The sequence below is a fragment of the Lissotriton helveticus genome, chromosome 2_1 (assembly GCF_964261635.1).
Source record: "Lissotriton helveticus chromosome 2_1, aLisHel1.1, whole genome shotgun sequence".
In the NCBI taxonomy this organism is placed as follows: Eukaryota; Metazoa; Chordata; class Amphibia; order Caudata; family Salamandridae; genus Lissotriton; species Lissotriton helveticus.
The window spans coordinates 1,060,500,421-1,060,519,637 of NC_136059.1; the positions used below are offsets into that span (position 1 = coordinate 1,060,500,421).

At 38.1% G+C, this 19,217-nt stretch overlaps 2 long non-coding RNA genes across 2 annotated transcripts; both read right to left on the reverse strand.

Annotated features, from left to right (window-relative positions):
- Positions 1–8,229: 8,229 nt before the first annotated feature.
- Positions 8,230–8,903, reverse strand: LOC144819590 (uncharacterized). The gene is made up of 3 exons (XR_013607473.1): positions 8,841–8,903; positions 8,689–8,753; positions 8,230–8,370 (listed from the first exon to the last, which is right to left on the reverse strand). It is a non-coding gene; the product is annotated as an uncharacterized LOC144819590 (long non-coding RNA).
- Positions 8,904–9,004: 101 nt separating this feature from the next.
- On the reverse strand, positions 9,005–9,635 carry LOC144819591 (uncharacterized). Its single transcript, XR_013607474.1, has 3 exons — positions 9,446–9,635; positions 9,221–9,316; positions 9,005–9,126 (listed from the first exon to the last, which is right to left on the reverse strand). It is a non-coding gene; the product is annotated as an uncharacterized LOC144819591 (long non-coding RNA).
- Positions 9,636–19,217: the final 9,582 nt, after the last annotated feature.

The window sequence follows — 19,217 nt, forward strand, 5'->3', positions numbered from 1 at the left end:
ATAAATAATAGCTACAGTTGCAAACGTTCTTCCTGAAATTGATAACTGAGAAGCCACAAAATTTTTAATAGAAGTTGTCAATTTAGTTCCATCGGATCTACATTGTTGGAACATTAAAATGACATACTGACCATAATTTTGTATAAATAATGTCGACAGCATTGCAGACTTACATTGGGTACACACCATATTGTGATCAGCTGCTTTAACTAGATTATTAAAAGGCACTGATTTGCAGTCTGGTAAAGTCAAATATATAAATCTTTCGGTGTCTATTGTAGTACTACTTGATAAACTACAGTTGTCGCAGTCATGCTGCCATTGATAAGAAAGGCTAAAAAGATTTTTTATATCTACACCTTCATCTTCCAATATATCAAACATATACATTAAAAATTCCTGACAATCCTGCTGAATATTCTGTGAAAATTGATTTTGACCAGAACATATGTCGAAAAGATTTCGAATTTCTGAAACACTTTCTATTTTTGCTCTATCACTGCTACATTTCTCAAACACAGAATTCAATAAACAGCAGAATGTTTGATACCGATTTACAACAATCTGTTCTTGTAAATTTTGAAGAAAAAAAACAACATTAACCACTACATTAGCATAGCAGTTGACACCAGAACTGTTTTCAAACTGAAATCCAACAACATCTTCAACAGAATCCTTTTTCTTTCTGCATACAATTACAGTTTCATCTACTTTTTGTCTTTTTGCTACTACCTCACTGCAATTATTCTCATTTCTTCTTTTTCGGCCTACCACACGTTTTTCAAACAGAGGATATTGAGGCAAATGTGGAGCATACTCTCTTCTTAACCTATTGTATTCTTTAACACAACCTAGATATGCACAAATCTTTGTTTCATCACACTCAATCAAGTAAAATCCTGATAAAGTTCTGACTCGTGATAATGCCACAATTGTCATACCCTCTTTAAACACAGAACTTCCAATGTTCACCAACCACACTTAAACCTTGAGATTTATGAATTGTCACCGCATATGCCAAACAAACAGGAAACTGTTTTCGGCGAACATATAAGTCTTTCACAAGCAAAAATCTAGCTGAACAACGACAAATTTGTTCTATTTCGTCAATGCCATCAAATTTAATTTTTAAAATTTCAATTCCATCTCTATTTTTGTAATTCACAAAATCAACAACATGACCCATTGCTCCATTTACCAGACCTCTTTCAACATTTAAATTCCTTCTCAAAATGATACGACAATTTAAACACACATTCAGAGTCTTTTCAAAACCAGCAGTTTTAGATATACTCTTCTCTAATGAATCCAATTTTAATTTCAAATTTTCAAACAAAATAATTGTTGCACCCATATGCTCTATTTTATCTATAGCTTCCAGTTTCACAATCTCTTCATTTTCTAACTTTAACATTTTGTTGTTGAAGATGGAACATTCTTGCAGAGTTGGCATCAAACATACCCCAGATTTGTTCTCAGTAATTTTCTTAAAAATATTCTCTGGAAGAATGTTTTCATTTGGATACAAATCTGAAATTAATCGTGCATGTAATGCTTCTTTCCCATGCTCACTTACTTTTCCGATTCTTACATCTTGTAGAATATTTTTATAATCTTCATCCTTTGCCTGTCGCATATTTTGAAGCAGTTCTGCATATTTGAAATTTAACCATATATTAACGTTTCCAATGCTTCCTAGACACTTCCTGGGATCTTCATGCATGAGCATTTTAAACACTGGTTGTCCTTTCACTGGAGTCAACTGCAGTAGATCTCCAAAAACAATAATGTGTTTTCCTCCGAATAAGACATCATAGTCTGTTCTAAGAATTTCTTGCATTCTCAAATGCACAAAAGCAAGCATTAGATTTGAGACCATGCTTACTTCACCAATGATAAGAAGTTTAATTTTCTTCAGGACTCTGGAAACTTCAGAACAAGCATCTCCAGATAGCTTGTGGTATTGTAATTTGTTATCATGCTCAACTGGTAGCATCAGTAAACAATGTAAAGTAATCCCTTTAATGTTATGTGCTGCCAGCTCAGTTGGAGCAGTAACAACTCAAGACAGCGGTGATTCAGTCCTTTTCTGCAGATAAGTTGCAATTGCTTTAATCAGAAAAGTTTTTCCAGTTCCCGCTTCTCCACTCACGTACAGTCAGACAGGCTTAAATGATGTACATGAGCACTCTTTTTTCTCATGACTGAATCCATGTTCAACCTGTTCTGTGACTTCGTCATATATCTGTTTCTGCTCAAGGTTTAATTGTTTCACCAAATCTTCTAAGTTAACTACATCATCTTGAGCTTGTTCCATAGCTCTTTCCACCTCATCCATGGCAGTGGCAGCTTCATTTTGGATAATTGGTCCTCCTAGTGGATCCTGACTCAATGAAGCAGAACTCTGACTGTCTTGAGAACTGTCTCTAGCAATCTCTACAGCAATTGTGGCTTCTTGCTCTATTTCTTCATTCAACATTTGCAGATAATTTGGAATATGGTATCCTTGGTTGCATTAAAACAATCTTCGTAACAGAGAAAATCTCCAAGTAGTTCCTCTTCTGTACGCCATGGCTTAAAGAGTTGCAAAAGAGCTAAATAGTAAAATTCCCTTTTCTCTGGATTTTAGCAACTCAATTTTCGATGATTAATCAAATGGCCTTTTCTCTGCTTCACTAGACATCCTTCACACCCAATGACAGCATATATTCCATTATTGATATCTTCTCTGATGTTCCTCTTATAAATATAGTTTTGAAGAACTTCATACAAACAACTGTTCTGAAGATGACTACTTCTATTTGGATAGTATGTATCCAACATGTTTGTCTTCAAAATATCTGTACTGTTTGGTTCTTTCTCCGCCAAATACTCAATTTCTTGTACAGATTTCAATACTCGGTTTCGTGTTGCAGCAAGACCTAGACTCGCCCAAATGATGGTTCCCGATTTAGCATAGAGACTTGCTGATGATAACCGATCACAACATTCATATGCTCCAATTTCTCGATGCGACAACATCTTCAGACTGTAACTGTATAATTTCTTGCTTATACTCTTTTCATGTGAAATGTCCTCCCACATTTCCTTCAGTTCTGTCTTTTCTTTTTTTGTGATATAAGACGTCACATATCAAGCCACAGCAATAGAGTTGTCAGCAACGAATTGAATATCCATGTTAGCATTCCACATGGACAAAATCACTGGGTTGTAGTCGTTGATGTACTTGGACTCTTCGTTTCTTTTTAAATTGTATATATTTTTTGGTGATTTTCTCGTCACAGTATGTCGTAGAGAAGACATCAAATTATTTACTCTTCCTTTAGAAATTACTGGTCGTGGAAACCCAAAACGACATTTTGTGTAGAACTTTTCCTTGTTTCTGAATTTTCGACGACAGTACTTTCCACAATGATGGGATTGAAAGCGTAAAACTTGTTGCCCTAAACTGTTTTCTTCGGTAGTTTTCGGAACAACACATGTTGAATACTCTTCAATGAAACTCATCACTGTTTCATCCGAATCTGTTCTAAATTTGGGTGCATCTTTAATCCATAACAACATATGTATGTGAGGAGCACCTCTCGCTTGATACTCCTTTCTCCAAAAGAAACCCAAAACCTCTCCAAGGGGAGGATTTTTTTGTTGGTAATGAAAGACATCATAGCTTCAATGATTGAAATATCTGCATACATTCACTGGATCCAAAGAACACAGTTCTCCAGGTGTTTTGAATTCTATATTTTGTATGTTTGCATTTGCCTCTCGTAGAAATTGAAGTAAGTCGTCCCATGCATATTCGGCACAGCTAAGAGTGAGGAACCATGTAGGAGTTCCTAAATTTCTTAGCATACATTTCAATTCCCCATGACGACAGTACCAATACTCATTTGTACCACGCTGACATGCCATGAGATTGATTAGATGAGATTCCAAAATATTGTCTTGCAGATTGACTTTCTCCATAAAGTCCCTCGCCGAAACATTTTGCAGATGTGCTCCACTTTTCAGTATATGGTTTACTGCATAAGAAAGCCCAGACAAGTCACTTTCATACAGTAGATGAAACAAATATGGGATTCATTGACGAAACCTTGGATCTTCAGCATATAATCTTAAAGTCCGGTATTCAGATGCAGGAATTTGTTGTGGTCGATCATCATATCGTCCACCTCGACCTGTTGGAAATAAATGTGGAAAACAACGAGCTTCCCAACTTTCTTCCCATACACTAATGGGACTTCCTTTTGCTGATTTCATTTGAAACAAGTCAATTGCATTCCCCATTACTTCTTTGGAATGCAAAGGATGAAAAGTATAATGTTCATATATTTCTTCACTTCTAGACACATCAACTTTTTCAATTTGGCCCGCTGAACAATCACTGTCTTCTTCTGCAGCTGTTTCCTCTGCTCCAACACATACATCTTTGTAGTACTCATTGTTTTTGACCAAATACAACGTTGCCTTTTTGACTTTCCTAACATCCACTAAATCCTGCTAGCTTTTCTTACTCTTTGTCGGAACCCCATTAACTAGAATAACCAGAGGTTCCTCTTCCACTTTCTCTACACCAATTGTATCAATATTTTTATTGAAATCTAGAGGCAAATAAACAACTCTTCCTTTTAATCCTCTCTGTAAATCTGAAGGAGGGAATTTCCCTATCTTAGGCTCCATGCGAACAATAGCCTGAAAAGGATGGACACATTGAATCAAAATAGATTCATATGTATTTAAATCCATCAACTCAGGAGGAATGTCTACCAACTCAAGATTATTATGAACAGCTCTAGCAGGCATTCTGTTTTCATTTAATTTATTATAACAATATTTACAAATACGCTGATCAGAAGACAAATCAAAAGAATTCTCCACCAACAAAAAAGTTGCAAAATTCTTCCATTCACTATTATTTTCCATTTCACTTTCTGCATATAAATCAACTAATCTAGTCTGAATCTTATAATGAGTCCGTCGACAACACACACAAGTAAAATTAGGCCTTTCACTTGATTTCACCTTAAACTTGGTAATTTCCTGGTCAAACTTTTCTGTACTTGAAATCTGTACATTGTCCTCCACATTACCTTCTATTACTGTGTCAATTTCTACACTGTCCTCTTTTTCACCAAAATAACAAATCTCAATTTCTTCACAAATCTTCTTCACATCTAATTCAGTTCCATGCAAAAGAGCACTGTTTAATTGTTTAAGCTTAAGTGCTGGACTTTTTGCATAATACAACCTTCTCACTAATTTCCTCATTTTGTTATGATGCACTGCTAACATCCTAAAATGATGAAAAACACTCTGACATACTTTTCTAGAAAGACAAGCCAGTGAATGCCCTTGCAAACCTGTGTTTTCTCTCACTCTGCAAGGATCTAAGTCTTGCAACATCTTCATTTTCTGTTTTAGACTTTTCTTACTATATGTACGTAAGAAATTACGAAGCAAATCGATTGATTCCTGTCGCACACTACAAATACTACTACACTTCCAAGTGTACACTGGACCCTTAGTACGTCTCCCTAAAACTTCATCAGTTAACACCTCTTCTGCCTTTCTAGGCACAAGTTTCTCTTTTTCAATCGGACAACCGTCTTTCACCTCATATGCTCGACCACTGGTGTCAACTGCATGCACCAAATCATTCTCCTGGAAGTAACTCTCCTCATTAAAAAATGGCTCACAACTTGAACTATGCATCCATTCTCCAGAAAAAACTTTACAAAAATGAGTCCGATTAATTACTCTTTTGCATCTACTCTTTGATTTGAAAACATCAATTGTCTTGTTAAGTGTCCTAATTCTATTGATTACTAAAATAAATAAAAAAAAATTCAGCTCAAAAGCCTGATCAACAATCTTCTCTACAGTTTTCTTTTTCTTATAAAAAGCAGCTCTCTGTTTACCTTTTTAAATATTTTTCAACAAATTTAAAACCACCCTATTGCGAAACATTCATTTACGAATGTCCCTAAATTGGTTTTGCCTTCTATTCCTATACATATTATTCTCTCCTGCTCCAGTAGTAACATTTTTGGGGGGCCTCTCCATCCTTTTCAAATTTGCTCTCTCTTTCTGTTTATTCACATTCTCATCAACATTTTTTTTTGTTCTACATATGTTCCGAAAGAAAGACTTAGTTATCTTACCAGGAGCTTTTTTCCTGTTTTTTGAAGTATTTGTTGTAGAACAGTGCTTTAATTCCGTTGCTGTTTTTGATTTTTTCCGCTTGGCATCTTTTCTTCTCCTCTGCCTTGAGGGCATATTTCCTTACTATTGAAATCTTGATTTCAATCTGCGTTAAGGAAAAAAGATAACACATTTTAGACCACTATTACCAAACAACAAAGCAATCACAATAGGTCAGGAAGAGAATATAAGAGAGACTTATACATTCTTGACAATACTTGGTAAAGAAACCTTGGTGCATAAAAGAATTATATTTTAAAAATGAGCAACGTTTCAGTAGTGTAATGAAATGCTTATACATATGACCTTTTCTCTGTTTTTAAATGTTATTCTAAAAAAAGATTTTGGGCACATGAAATAGTTTTACATTATTGACAAGGATTAGATAGTATCTACATGATTTAAAAAATATATTAGGACATTTCACAATCATGTCACCTGTGTTTTCTCAGATTAGGAAGTACATTGTGCACATGAGGTGAGGCCTGTCCAGGGGTGCAGAGGAGGTAAGGCCTGTGTCGAAGAGTGCATTGGACAGGACTCACCTCCTCTGACCCTTGAACAAGCCTCACCTCCTCCGTGCACCCTGGACAGGCCTCAATGTATTGGGTATAATTGATGGTAACAGGATACAGATAAGGTGAGGCCTAACCAGGAGTGCAGATGAGGTGAAGCCTGTCCAGGGGAGCACAAAGGTGAGGCCTGTGTCCAAGAGTGCAGTGGACAGGACTTCATAAAGCCTCTCCCCCACTGCACTCTTAGACACAGGCCTAATCTCCTCAGCAAATTTCACAATCATGAAAGCCATTTTGACTTCCCTCACCTCCTCTGCACCTTTTGCAATCATGTCAGGTGTGTTTCCTCATATTAGGAATCACATTGTGTTTTTTTATTGTTGCTTTCTGTTATTTTTTTTCTTAATGCTTCGTTAAAATTTTCTGCTGCATACAAGAATTGTATTTTGTAAAAAACTGAGGTTTCAGTAGTGAAATGGAATGCTTGTACATATAACCTGTACTCAGTTGTCTTAATGTTAATATAAAAACGATTAAAGGGCAAATGAATGGCTTTTACATTTTTTAGAAGGAATAAATAGTGTCTCCATGATTAAATAAATATTTTTGAACCTTTCACAATGATGTCACCTTTAGGCTTCTTTAAAAAACGATTTAGGGTTGCAGATGAGTTAAGGATTGTCCAGAGGTACAGAGGAGATGACACCTGTGTTCAAGACTTTTATGGGAGAGAGGCCTCTCCTGGAGAGCATAGGTGGTGACGCCTGTGTCTAAGAGTGCACTGGACTGGACTTCATGAAGCCTATCCCCCACTGCACTCTTAGACACAACCCTCACCTCCTTTGCACCCCTGGACAGACCTCTCTTGCACTACACTCTTCAACACAGGCATCACCTCCTCTGCCCCCCTGGACAATCCTCACCTCATCTGCAACCCTGAATACACCTCAACTTATCTCCACCCCTAGACAGGCCTCAGCTCATCTACACCCCTGGACACGCCTCATCTCATCTACACCCTGTTACCATCAATTATACCCAATATATTGAGGTCTGTCCAAGGGGCACAGATGAGGTAATGCCAGTGCTGATGATTTTTATTTGATACTCGAACTGATCAACCACAGACAGAAAATTAATTCCAGAAAGGGTGATGCTGTTTAGTCGCAATTTTATTTTTTTAGAAAATCAACAATTTTGTCATAAAATTTGTCTTTACATTAGAGAAGAACCCATTGAAGAAAATCAAGGAATGGACAGACACAACAGATTATATTCGGTTAAACACATCAAACATTCAGCACTTCAGTCATATCACATACACAGCACATACAAAATTAACTCAGGCACACTACAAATTACTACTGCAAGAGAGAAAAAATGGTAAGAAAAATGCAAATACAAAACTCGGTCTGCATCAATTCAATGAACATTCGAGACAATTTGTTTGAAAAAAAGGTACAAAACCATAGATTTTTTTTTCTTTTTTAAACATTCATTATAGGTTGATACACGTGGTTAATGTACAAAAAGATGTAAGGAGTATGCAAATCAAATAAACTCCTATACACATGAGCAGACCAATGGGATGTTGGGCCTACGCGTTTCGAATCTCCTTTAATTCATCGGAGATTCTCATCAGGGCCTCAGGCAACTGAAAGAGAAAAAAGAAAACATACACAGAGAAATAATTTAAGGCAATAGTGATAAGTGCCAACATTGCATATCAAAATAGCATACACTGATGGAGGGCATTGGTAGACACAGTTACAACTCAGTGCACAACAGGAGTCTCATAACTTAGTGAATCAAGAAATGGAGAGTCACTCTAATTAAGGGGAACTAAGGAGAAAATGGTGAATAAATCGGGTCATGCAAGGACTCTGAAATGGTCTAGAAATAACAGAGTAACCCCTGCCCTGTACTGGGAATGTGAAAAGCCACACAAAAGAGGTCATACACTTAAGATTACCTGCCACAGATATAGCTATCCGGAAACCTATGTGGGTCCAGGAGAACTTCTCTATGATACAAGGCCTGTGAATTGACAAAAACACTATAATGAGTCAGTGGAACTAAACTAAAAAGCTGTACTAACTAGCAGGGGCCTGGGTGGTGACTTACCGCTCTGTGGAAATCTGTGAACACAGGCGGCAGAGGGAAAAGGATTATCCAGGTGAACAATCTGTAAAAAATTAAATGAAAGGAAAATATTCTTTTAACTACCGACCTGAAACCACAGTTTAAGGACAGGTAAACGTCGAGAAAACACAGGAAGCTACCTTCAGATGAAATAAATGGGCCGCGGGTAGTTGGACCTTCAGTGTCAGGCGTCGAATTCGAAAATAAATAGAAGCATCATTATCATGGAGGGGCGGCGTCGGGTGAAGTCTACTATACAATCCGGATCCTGTAAATGGTAAACCAATAATTATAACGGTTTAGACTTGAAAATTAGATTCGAAGTCAAAAAGGAGGGGTAAGAAGTTCAAAAAGAGCATCACCTATGAAGAGAGGTCAAGATTGAAGATTTTACACGAGTTTAACCTGGCTGAAGGAGACGCGTGACAGCGTCAGCACAAGCAGTTTAATCGCGTGTGCTGAAATAAAAAAGAGAAAAAACAGTAATAAGATAAGGAATAACGGCCAGGATGAGGAGGGCCAAATGGAAGCCCAGTTAGGTACACAAATTAGTCCAGGGCGCACTGGGGGCTGTTACACACTCTTACCGATGGAAACGAAATCCGCAGCTTATTCAATCGTCCTCGATACGGGCAGCGTCAGAACAAGCGCTAATCACTGGCGCAGGCGCGTTACCCTGCTTCGTGAGACACTGCCTTTTTATCAACGGGAAAGGACTAGCCCGTCAACAAGGGGGCGGTTCTACAGGCATGGGCTGGGTCATGCGGGGTAAAGAAATACGGACCGAATTGTCAGACACCTCGAAATGGGGATGCATAATATGCAGAGATAACGGTGGTTTCCCGCATAAAAAACGGGGAATCAAAAGAAATATAAAATAAATAAAAAAATATAAATATTCGGACTAAGTTTCAGCCATTGTTATCAACATGGAGAGAGAATGTAGGCCAACTTGTGGAAGTGTTAAATAGGATCTCCATTGATGTGGGGTAAATAACCTCAAGAGTAGTGTAAAGCGGCAGATATATTATATCCAAACGGGGTTCATAGTTTGAATAATTCAGACAGTTCATTTAGGCCTGACACGGCCGTGTCGAATTTCACAATTAGCATAGCTTCCCTTTTAGATAGCTGGAGGCTCAAATCGCCTCCTCGAGGGTCTTTTTCTATCCTAGAAATGACTGTCCATTTAAACTCATTGAGTCCATGTCGCATTCTGGTCCAATGATTAACCAACGGGGCGTTTTCAACCTGTCTCTTCAATCTCGACTTGTGTTGTGATATGCGTTGACGCACTTCTTGTTCTGTTTTGCCGATGTATAGGCAATCACACGGGCATTTTATGCCATACACAACAAATTTTGATTTACAATTACTGAATACCTCATGCTTCCAGGATATGCCCTTATGTTGGAAAACAGAACCCTGTATGGTGGTTTCACAACATAGGCATGTGCCACATTTGTGGTGACCTAGTATGGGTGCCAGTCCCATCATTTGGCGGAGAGATGGTTGAGTTTGGGTTGGCATGGCGGCTCTAACCAGATGGTTCGCGACGCTGTTTTCTCTCTTAAACGCAAACAAGGGTGGGTCTCTCAGGCTTTCATCTAAATTTTTGACCAGATGCCAATTCTGTCCAATAATCCGTTTCAATTGTTTGGCATTGGGGCAAAAAGTGGTAACACAAACCTGGCGCTTCTGTTCTAGTTTCTTCTTGCGCTCTAGTAGTGTTTTGCGAAGGGGTCCACTACTAGAGCGCAAGAAGAAACCAGAACAGAAGCGCCAGGTTTGTGTTACCACTTTTTGCCCAAATGCCAACCAATTGAAACGGATTATTGGACAGAATTGGCATCTGGTCAAAAATTTAGATGAAAGCCTGAGAGACCCACCCTTGTTTGCGTTTAAGAGAGAAAACAGCGTCGCGAATCATCTGGTTAGAGCCGCCATGCCAACCCAAACTCAACCATCTCTCCGCCAAATGATGGGACTGGCACCCATACTAGGTCACCACAAATGTGGCACATGCCTATGTTGTGAAACCACCATACAGGGTTCTGTTTTCCAACATAAGGGCATATCCTTGAAGCATGAGGTATTCAGTAATTGTAAATCAAAATTTGTTGTGTATGGCATAAAATGCCCGTGTGATTGCCTATACATCGGCAAAACAGAACAAGAAGTGCGTCAACGCATATCACAACACAAGTCGAGATTGAAGAGACAGGTTGAAAACGCCCCGTTGGTTAATCATTGGACCAGAATGCGACATGGACTCAATGAGTTCAAATGGACAGTCATTTCTAGGATCGAAAAAGACCCTCGAGGAGGCGATTTGAGCCTCCAGCTATCTAAAAGGGAAGCTATGCTAATTGTGAAATTTGACACGGCCGTGTCAGGCCTAAATGAACTGTCTGAATTATTCAAACTATGAACCCCGTTTGGATATAATATATCTGCCGCTTTACACTACTCTTGAGGTTATTTACCCCACATCAATGGAGATCCTATTTAACACTTCCACAAGTTGGCCTACATTCTCTCTCCATGTTGATAACAATGGCTGAAACTTAGTCCGAATTTTTATATTTTTTTATTTATTTTATATTTCTTTTGATTCCCCGTTTTTTATGCGGGAAACCACCGTTATCTCTGCATATTATGCATCCCCATTTCGAGGTGTCTGACAGTCCGTATTTCTTTACCCCGCATGACCCAGCACATGCCTGTAGAACCGCCCCCTCGTTGACGGGCTAGTCCTTTCCCGTTGATAAAAAGGCAGTGTCTCACGAAGCAGGGTAACGCGCCTGCGCCAGTGATTAGCGCTTGTTCTGACGCTGCCTGTATCGAGGACGATTGAATACGCTGCGGATTTCGTTTCCATCGGTAAGAGTGTGTAACAGCCCCCAGTGCGCCCTGGACTAATTTGTGTACCTAACTGGGCTTCCATTTGGCCCTCCTCATCCTGGCCGTTATTCCTTATCTTATTACTGTTTTTTCTCTTTTTTATTTCAGCACACGCGATTAAACTGCTTGTGCTGACGCTGTCACGCGTCTCCTTCAGCCAGGTTAAACTCGTGTAAAATCTTCAATCTTGACCTCTCTTCATAGGTGATGCTCTTTTTGAACTTCTTACCCCTCCTTTTTGACTTCGAATCTAATTTTCAAGTCTAAACCGTTATAAATATTGGTTTACCATTTACAGGATCCGGATTGTATAGTAGACTTCACCCGACGCCGCCCCTCCATGATAATGATGCTTCTATTTATTTTCGAATTCGACGCCTGACACTGAAGGTCCAACTACCCGCGGCCCATTTATTTCATCTGAAGGTAGCTTCCTGTGTTTTCTCGACGTTTACCTGTCCTTAAACTGTGGTTTCAGGTCAGTAGTTAAAAGAATATTTTCCTTTCATTTAATTTTTTACAGATTGTTCACCTGGATAATCCTTTTCCCTCTGCCGCCTGTGTTCACAGATTTCCACAGAGCGGTAAGTCACCACCCAGGCCCCTGCTAGTTAGTACAGCTTTTTAGTTTAGTTCCACTGACTCATTATAGTGTTTTTGTTAATTCACAGGCCTTGTATCATAGAGATGTTCTCCTGGACCCACATAGGTTTCTGGATAGCTATATCTGTGGCAGGTAATCCTAAGTGTATGACCTCTTTTGTGTGGCTTTTCACATTCCCAGTACAGGGCAGGGGTTACTCTGTTATTTCTAGACCATTTCAGAGTCCTTGCATGACCCGATTTATTCACCATTTTCTCCTTAGTTCCCCTTAATTAGAGTGACTCTCCATTTCTTGATTCATAAGTTATGAGACTCCTGTTGTGCACTGAGTTGTAACTGTGTCTACCAATGCCCTCCATCAGTGTATGCTATTTTGATATGCAATGTTGGCACGTATCACTATTGCCTTAAATTATTTCTCTGTGTATGTTTTCTTTTTTCTCTTTCAGTTGCCTGAGGCCCTGATGAGAATCTCCAATGAATTAAAGGAGATTCGAAACGCGTAGGCCCAACATCCCATTGGTCTGCTCATGTGTATAGGAGTTTATTTGATTTGCATACTCCTTACAACTTTTTGTACATTAACCACGTGTATCAACCTATAATGAATGTTTAAAAAAGAAAAAAATTTCTATGGTTTTGTACCTTTTTTTCAAAAAATTTTCTCGAATGTTCATTGAATTGATGCAGACCGAGTTTTGTATTTGCATTTTTCTTACCATTTTTTCTCTCTTGCAGTAGTAATTTGTAGTGTGCCTGAGTTAATTTTGTATGTGCTGTGTATGTGATATGACTGAAGTGCTGAATGTTTGATGTGTTTAACCGAATATAATCTGTTGTGTCTGTCCATTCCTTGATTTTCTTCAATGGTTTCTTCTCTAATGTAAAGACACATTTTATGACAAAATTGTTGATTTTCTAAAAAAATAAAATTGCGACTAAACAGCAGCACCCTTTCTGGAATTAATTTTCTGTCTGTGGTTGATCAGTTCGAGTATCAAATAAAAATCATCAGCACTGGCATTTCCTTTTGTTATTTGCTATACAGGCTCAGCCTTGCTGATTAGAGCCAGCCCTTTTTTGTTCTCACCACACAGATGAGGTAAGGCTTGTCCAAGAGTCAGAGGAGGTGAGTCCTCTTCACTGCACTCATGGACACAGGCCTTAACTCCTTTGCACCCCTGGACATGCCTCACCTCATGTGCACAATCTACTTCCTAATCTGAGGAAACACAAGTTACATAATTGTAAAAGGTTCAAATGTATTTATTTAATCTTGCAGATCCTATTTATTCCTTCTCAAATATATTGAAGCCATTCATTAGCTGCAAAATCATTTTTTAAATAACATTTATGAAACAGAGAGCATGTCCTATGTACAAGCATTCCATTTCACTACTGAAACCTCACTATTTTTCAAAATGCAATTCTTCTATCAGGAAATGTTGATACCAAACATTAGCATTAAACTTAACAAAATGCAGCAAGAAAAAAGTTCAATCTGCTCCCTAATCTAGAGTAACACAAGTGACATGATTGTGAAAACTGCAAATATATTTATTTAATCATGCACACACTATTTATTCCTAATCAAAAATGTAAAAGCTATTCATTTGCCCAAAAATCCTTTTTCAAATAAGATTTTAGAAACAGAGCGCATGTCCTATGTACAAGCATTCCATTTCACTACTGAAACCTCACTATTTTACAAAATGCATTTCCTCTCTCTTGCAAACATTTTTACCAAGCATTATCGAAAACCATGACACAATTCAACAAGAAAAATGCTCAATCTGCATCCTAATTTGGAATAACAGAGATGACATCATTGTGAAAGGTTCAAGTATATTTCTTTAATCATGCAGACACTATTTATTCCTTTTCAAAAATGTAAAAGCCATTGAGTTGCCCCAAAATCGTTTTTGAATAACATTTTAGAAACAGAGCACAGGTCCTATGTACAAGCATTCAATTTCACTACTGAAACCTCACTATTTCACAAAATACAAATCCTCTATCTTGCAAATGTTCATACCAAGCATTATCAAAATACATGACAGAAACCAACACCAAAGAAGCTCAATGTGCTTCCTAATCTAAGGTAACACAGGTGACATCATTGTGAAAGGTACAAATATATTTATTTAATCATCCAGACACTATGTATTCCTTCTCAAAAATGTAAAAGCCATTGATTTGCCCCAAAATCGTTTTTTGAATAAGATTTTAGACACAGAGCGCATGTCCTATGTACAAGCATTCCATTTCACTACTGAAACCTCACTATTTTACAAAATACATTTCCTCTCTCTTGCAAACATTGCTACCAAGCATTATCGAAAACCATGACACAATTCAACAAGAAAAATGCTCAATCTGCTTCCTAATTTGGGATAACAGAGGTGACATCATTGTGAAAGGTTCAAGTATATTTCTTTAATCATGCGGACACTATTGATTCCTTCTCAAAAACGTAAAAGCCATTGATTTGCCCCAAAATCTTTTTTTAAATAACATTTTAGAAACAGAGCACAGGTCCTATGTACAAGCATTCCATTTCAGTACTGAAAACTCACTATTTCTCAAAATACATTTACATATTCATTACTCACCTTTACAAATGCTTTGGGAGATTGAGAACAGTGTCAGATACACACACTAATATTTCTTTAGCAGAGCAAAAGGTATGTACTCCAGGCACTGCAACCATGAATGGCACAGAAAATCTCTAATTCTACACACATATCCCTCATATTACCCAATCAAAACTCTTCCCTCTCTATTTTCAAACCAACACCCTTCCCCCCCTCAGCCCTTTCTACCTGTTACCAAAGCAACTCCCTCCTTACTGACCTCCCAGGTTTAAAAGTTTATTCTACAATGTTGCAAATGAACTTAGCAAGGATGTTTGACCTCTCGATACACCAGCTTATCAGGTGCAATGTTTCTTTAAATGACTTTTTCTTAACCATTCAAATTACTTCTTTCACAGAACAGAACCATGCACCCTAACTTTCAGTTTTCAACTATCCGAATCCACCAATCTTTGCTTGTGATTCAAGAGCACTGAAACTCCACAGTATTTTTGTTTTTACAAACTCCTACTGTTCCAACGGCCATTTTATTCCTACACTTCATCTGACTGCACCAGAACCTCCTCTCACCATGTATTCTGTCTGGATTATTGGACATAGCTACATCCACTGGGCTCAAAGGTATGCAGCTATCAGAAATTTTCACAACCTTGATTTACCAAATGTAGACATCAAGTGGATTGGCCAAAGAGGATTGAGATGTCATCAATTGATACCATTGGTGAAAACCTTTTACCATCTGTCACACCCTGACCTCATAATTTTGCACTGTGGTGGAAATGACCTAGGCACTTTGACTGGGGTAGGTCTGGAGATGCTTTTAAAGGACACCTTTGGGCAATTGATGACACTTTTTCCACAAACTGCCTTGGTATATTCCAATATATGCCAAAGACAGAAATGGAAGTGGTCCAACCAATTTTGTCCACAATTTGAGAAAGCACGGAAACATGTGAATAAATCTGTTTCTGCTTACATGAGAGACTATGGAATGGGTTCAATATACAACAATAACTTGCGTTATAACATGCAAGATATCTACAAAGGAGATGGTGTGCACTTCTCAGATGAGGGGAATAGAATATTCCTCCTGAATTTAAGACTGTGCATTGGAACCTACTTGTAGTTACCTAAATCAGCCACAGAACCCAAAAGCTCTTTTCAGGGCTACCCTACCTCTCATCACTCAAAATGATTACTTTACTCTAACTTTTTTCACTGTTTTTCACCAAAGTACGCTCCCCGGTACGGGTACCGGGCACCCCCCCGCGAAAAATATATATATTTTTTTCACCTATATGGGCCTCCTAAGCCCCCCTCAGAAAACCTAGGGGGTCAGAGAGTGTCTACCGTGTCCCCTTTTACCCATTCCCAACGTTGTTTGTCCTCCATCTTGTGTCTCAAATCTACCGAAACACAAGATGGAGGACTCCCGTAGCGCTGCCGGTACGCGTACCGGGGCGCGCACCGGTAAGCGCCCCCCAAAATGTTTAAAAGGTAATTTACATAAAAACCACTGGAGAGACTTTCACCAAATATAGAATAGGCCCTACTACATACCAGTCCCTACCATTTTCCCAAATTTGGTGGAATACCATTGAGCCATTTGGGCTGTAGCCCTGTCTAAATATCCTGAGGTAAATTACATGACAAAAACACATATGAAGTGTTAGAATTTACAACCAATTAAAATGTTACTTTCATTTTCTACTTTTATTTCCTGACATTTGATTGGTTATGTACATGAATATAAATGAAAAATGAGAGGGGAAACACGGCCATTTTGACTTCAACTACCTGAGGTACATCTTTAAAGGATTTTCTCCTTTATCTTCATCACCTTTATATAAGGTAAGTTGTTAATTTGTAAGGGGTACTTTAAGTTAATTTATAAAAAAGTTTTCTGATAGTTATTTACTGTCCCTCTCTTATAGTTATAGATTAAGATAGGCTTCTCTGCTATAGTTATAGATTAAGTTAGGCTTCTCTGGTATAATTATAAATTTACTTAGGCTTCCTCACATATACTTTTTTATATTTCTACTTCCTGCCTGATACCATACACTGCCCAAAGATAACTTCACTGTTAAAAACTCAGAAGTACCTCTCTGAACTTAAACCCAACAGTGCCCTAACTCTACTGATATAGTTATTATTTATGCAATTTACAGCAAGAAAATGGAAGGAGAACAAGAAATCATCAATATTTCTTTCGAAATTACCGATGAGGAGATTGTTCAAGAAGATTTTGTTGACAATGATTTTATGGATGAGTCTCTGGACCAACAATTTATTGCCTGTTTACAAGAAATTGAATCATGCAATTTTGAAGAGATTCCAGATCATCTGATGCTGGAAGTTTTCTTAAACTATGAAAATCCTAACCAATACATTTTTATTTAATAATTAAAAATTGTTTGAGACATTATTCATTTTTATATGTAATTCATGAAGTAGTACCAAAATGATTATAATATAAAGTGAGACTTACAGTATACTGTGCAATTTTAAAACATCATAAGGGAGCAGGGTAGACTACCCATGATCCCCTAGGCCTTCTCAGGGAGTCCTTAAAGGATCTGTTTCTGCTTTCCTGACAGACTATGGTATGGATTCCATATACCACAATAACTTCTTTAACAACATGCAAGATATCTACAGAAAAGAAGGTGTACATTGAATTTAAGACTCTGCATTGGTACCTACATGTTGGTACTTAAATCACCCACACAACACAACAACTCTATTCAGAGCTACCCTACCTCTAAGCACTTTAAATTATTATTTTACTGTTTCACTTGGTTGTCCCCATGGTACGCTCCCCGGTACGCGTACCGGGCGCTCCCCCCTGTCATTTGAGATGTCATCAGTGATGTCATCAGTGATGTCATTTGAGATGTCATCAGTGATGTCATCAGTGATGTCACTGACCATGTATGAATGATGTAATATGTGACATCATCAGCAGTGGATTGCGGGTGCGCGAGTTATAGTGAGTCCAACTAACTATAACGTGGGAATTTCAATGGTTTTGTATGAGTAAAATGTTCAGCTAACTATAACTGGTGTGAAACCTATGGTTTTTTCGGTGTATTTCAAAGGTTTTTTAAATGCTAATTCCTAACTATGACGAGTGTGAAACCTATGTTTTTTTCAGTGAATTTCAACGGTTTTTTAAATGCTAATTCCTAACTATAATGATTGTGAAACCTATGTTTTTTTTAGTGAATTTCAAAGGTTTTTTAAAAACTAATTCCTAACTATAACGATTGTGGAACCAATGTTTTTGCAGTGGAACCTATGTTTTTGCAGTGAATTTAATTGTTTTTTAAAAAGCAAATTCCTTTGTATATCGACTTTGTAACCTATGAGTTTTTTTTATTAGTTGTTTTTTATAAGTATTAATTATATTTTTTTTAATAAAAAATTATTTGTTCAATGTATATATTTTTTTTAAAAAAAATTCCTGGTGCGCTTAGGGTGCGCGCACCGGTGAGCTTACCCGTATCATTTTGTCTTGGAGCGCTCAGGGTGCGCGCACAGGTAAGCTCTCCCGAGAGCGCAGCGAGAGCGCTATTTCTGCGTTCGTAAAAAAAAATATGTATGAAAAGTAAATAATAATGCAAGACATTCAGTACCATACTTATAAAAGCAGTATTTTTGATTTACGAAATGAAAATGATTTTGCATTTCCGTAAAGCTACCAAAACGTCACTAAGCGCCCACGGAAGCACCTACGTTCGCGCCACGTAAGCGCCCCCGGAAGCGCTCCGGTGCGCGCAGCGTAAGCGTGTCAAGTCATCTGACCTTAAAATAACACTTTTTATTGGTTGCTAACAGTTTTTTTTACAAAGAATGAAATCCCCACCCATTTCCTTCACTTCTTCTTTCACTTTTGTGACTGCAAGACCTGTCTTTTTGCTCTTGAATCTTTGTTGGATTATCATGGCTGCCAGAGCATCCAGCAGCAGTGATGACACAGAGGGATTTATAGATGAAGAGGTTCCTCAGCCTAGAGTTAAGGAGCATTTTATCTGGAATTTTTTTGGTATACCTGAGGGACGAAAGAAAGTATATGCTCCAAAGGTGGAATGTACGATCTGCCATACTGTACTTTCCAGAGGAGACCCCACAAGGAAGTACAGTTTTGGTAATTCTACCATGATTCGCCACGTGCAGAGAAGGCATCCCCAGGACTATGCTCAGGAGAGTGTCAGGGCTCTGGCACGAGAGGCTCCAAGAAATGGTGCCTCTACT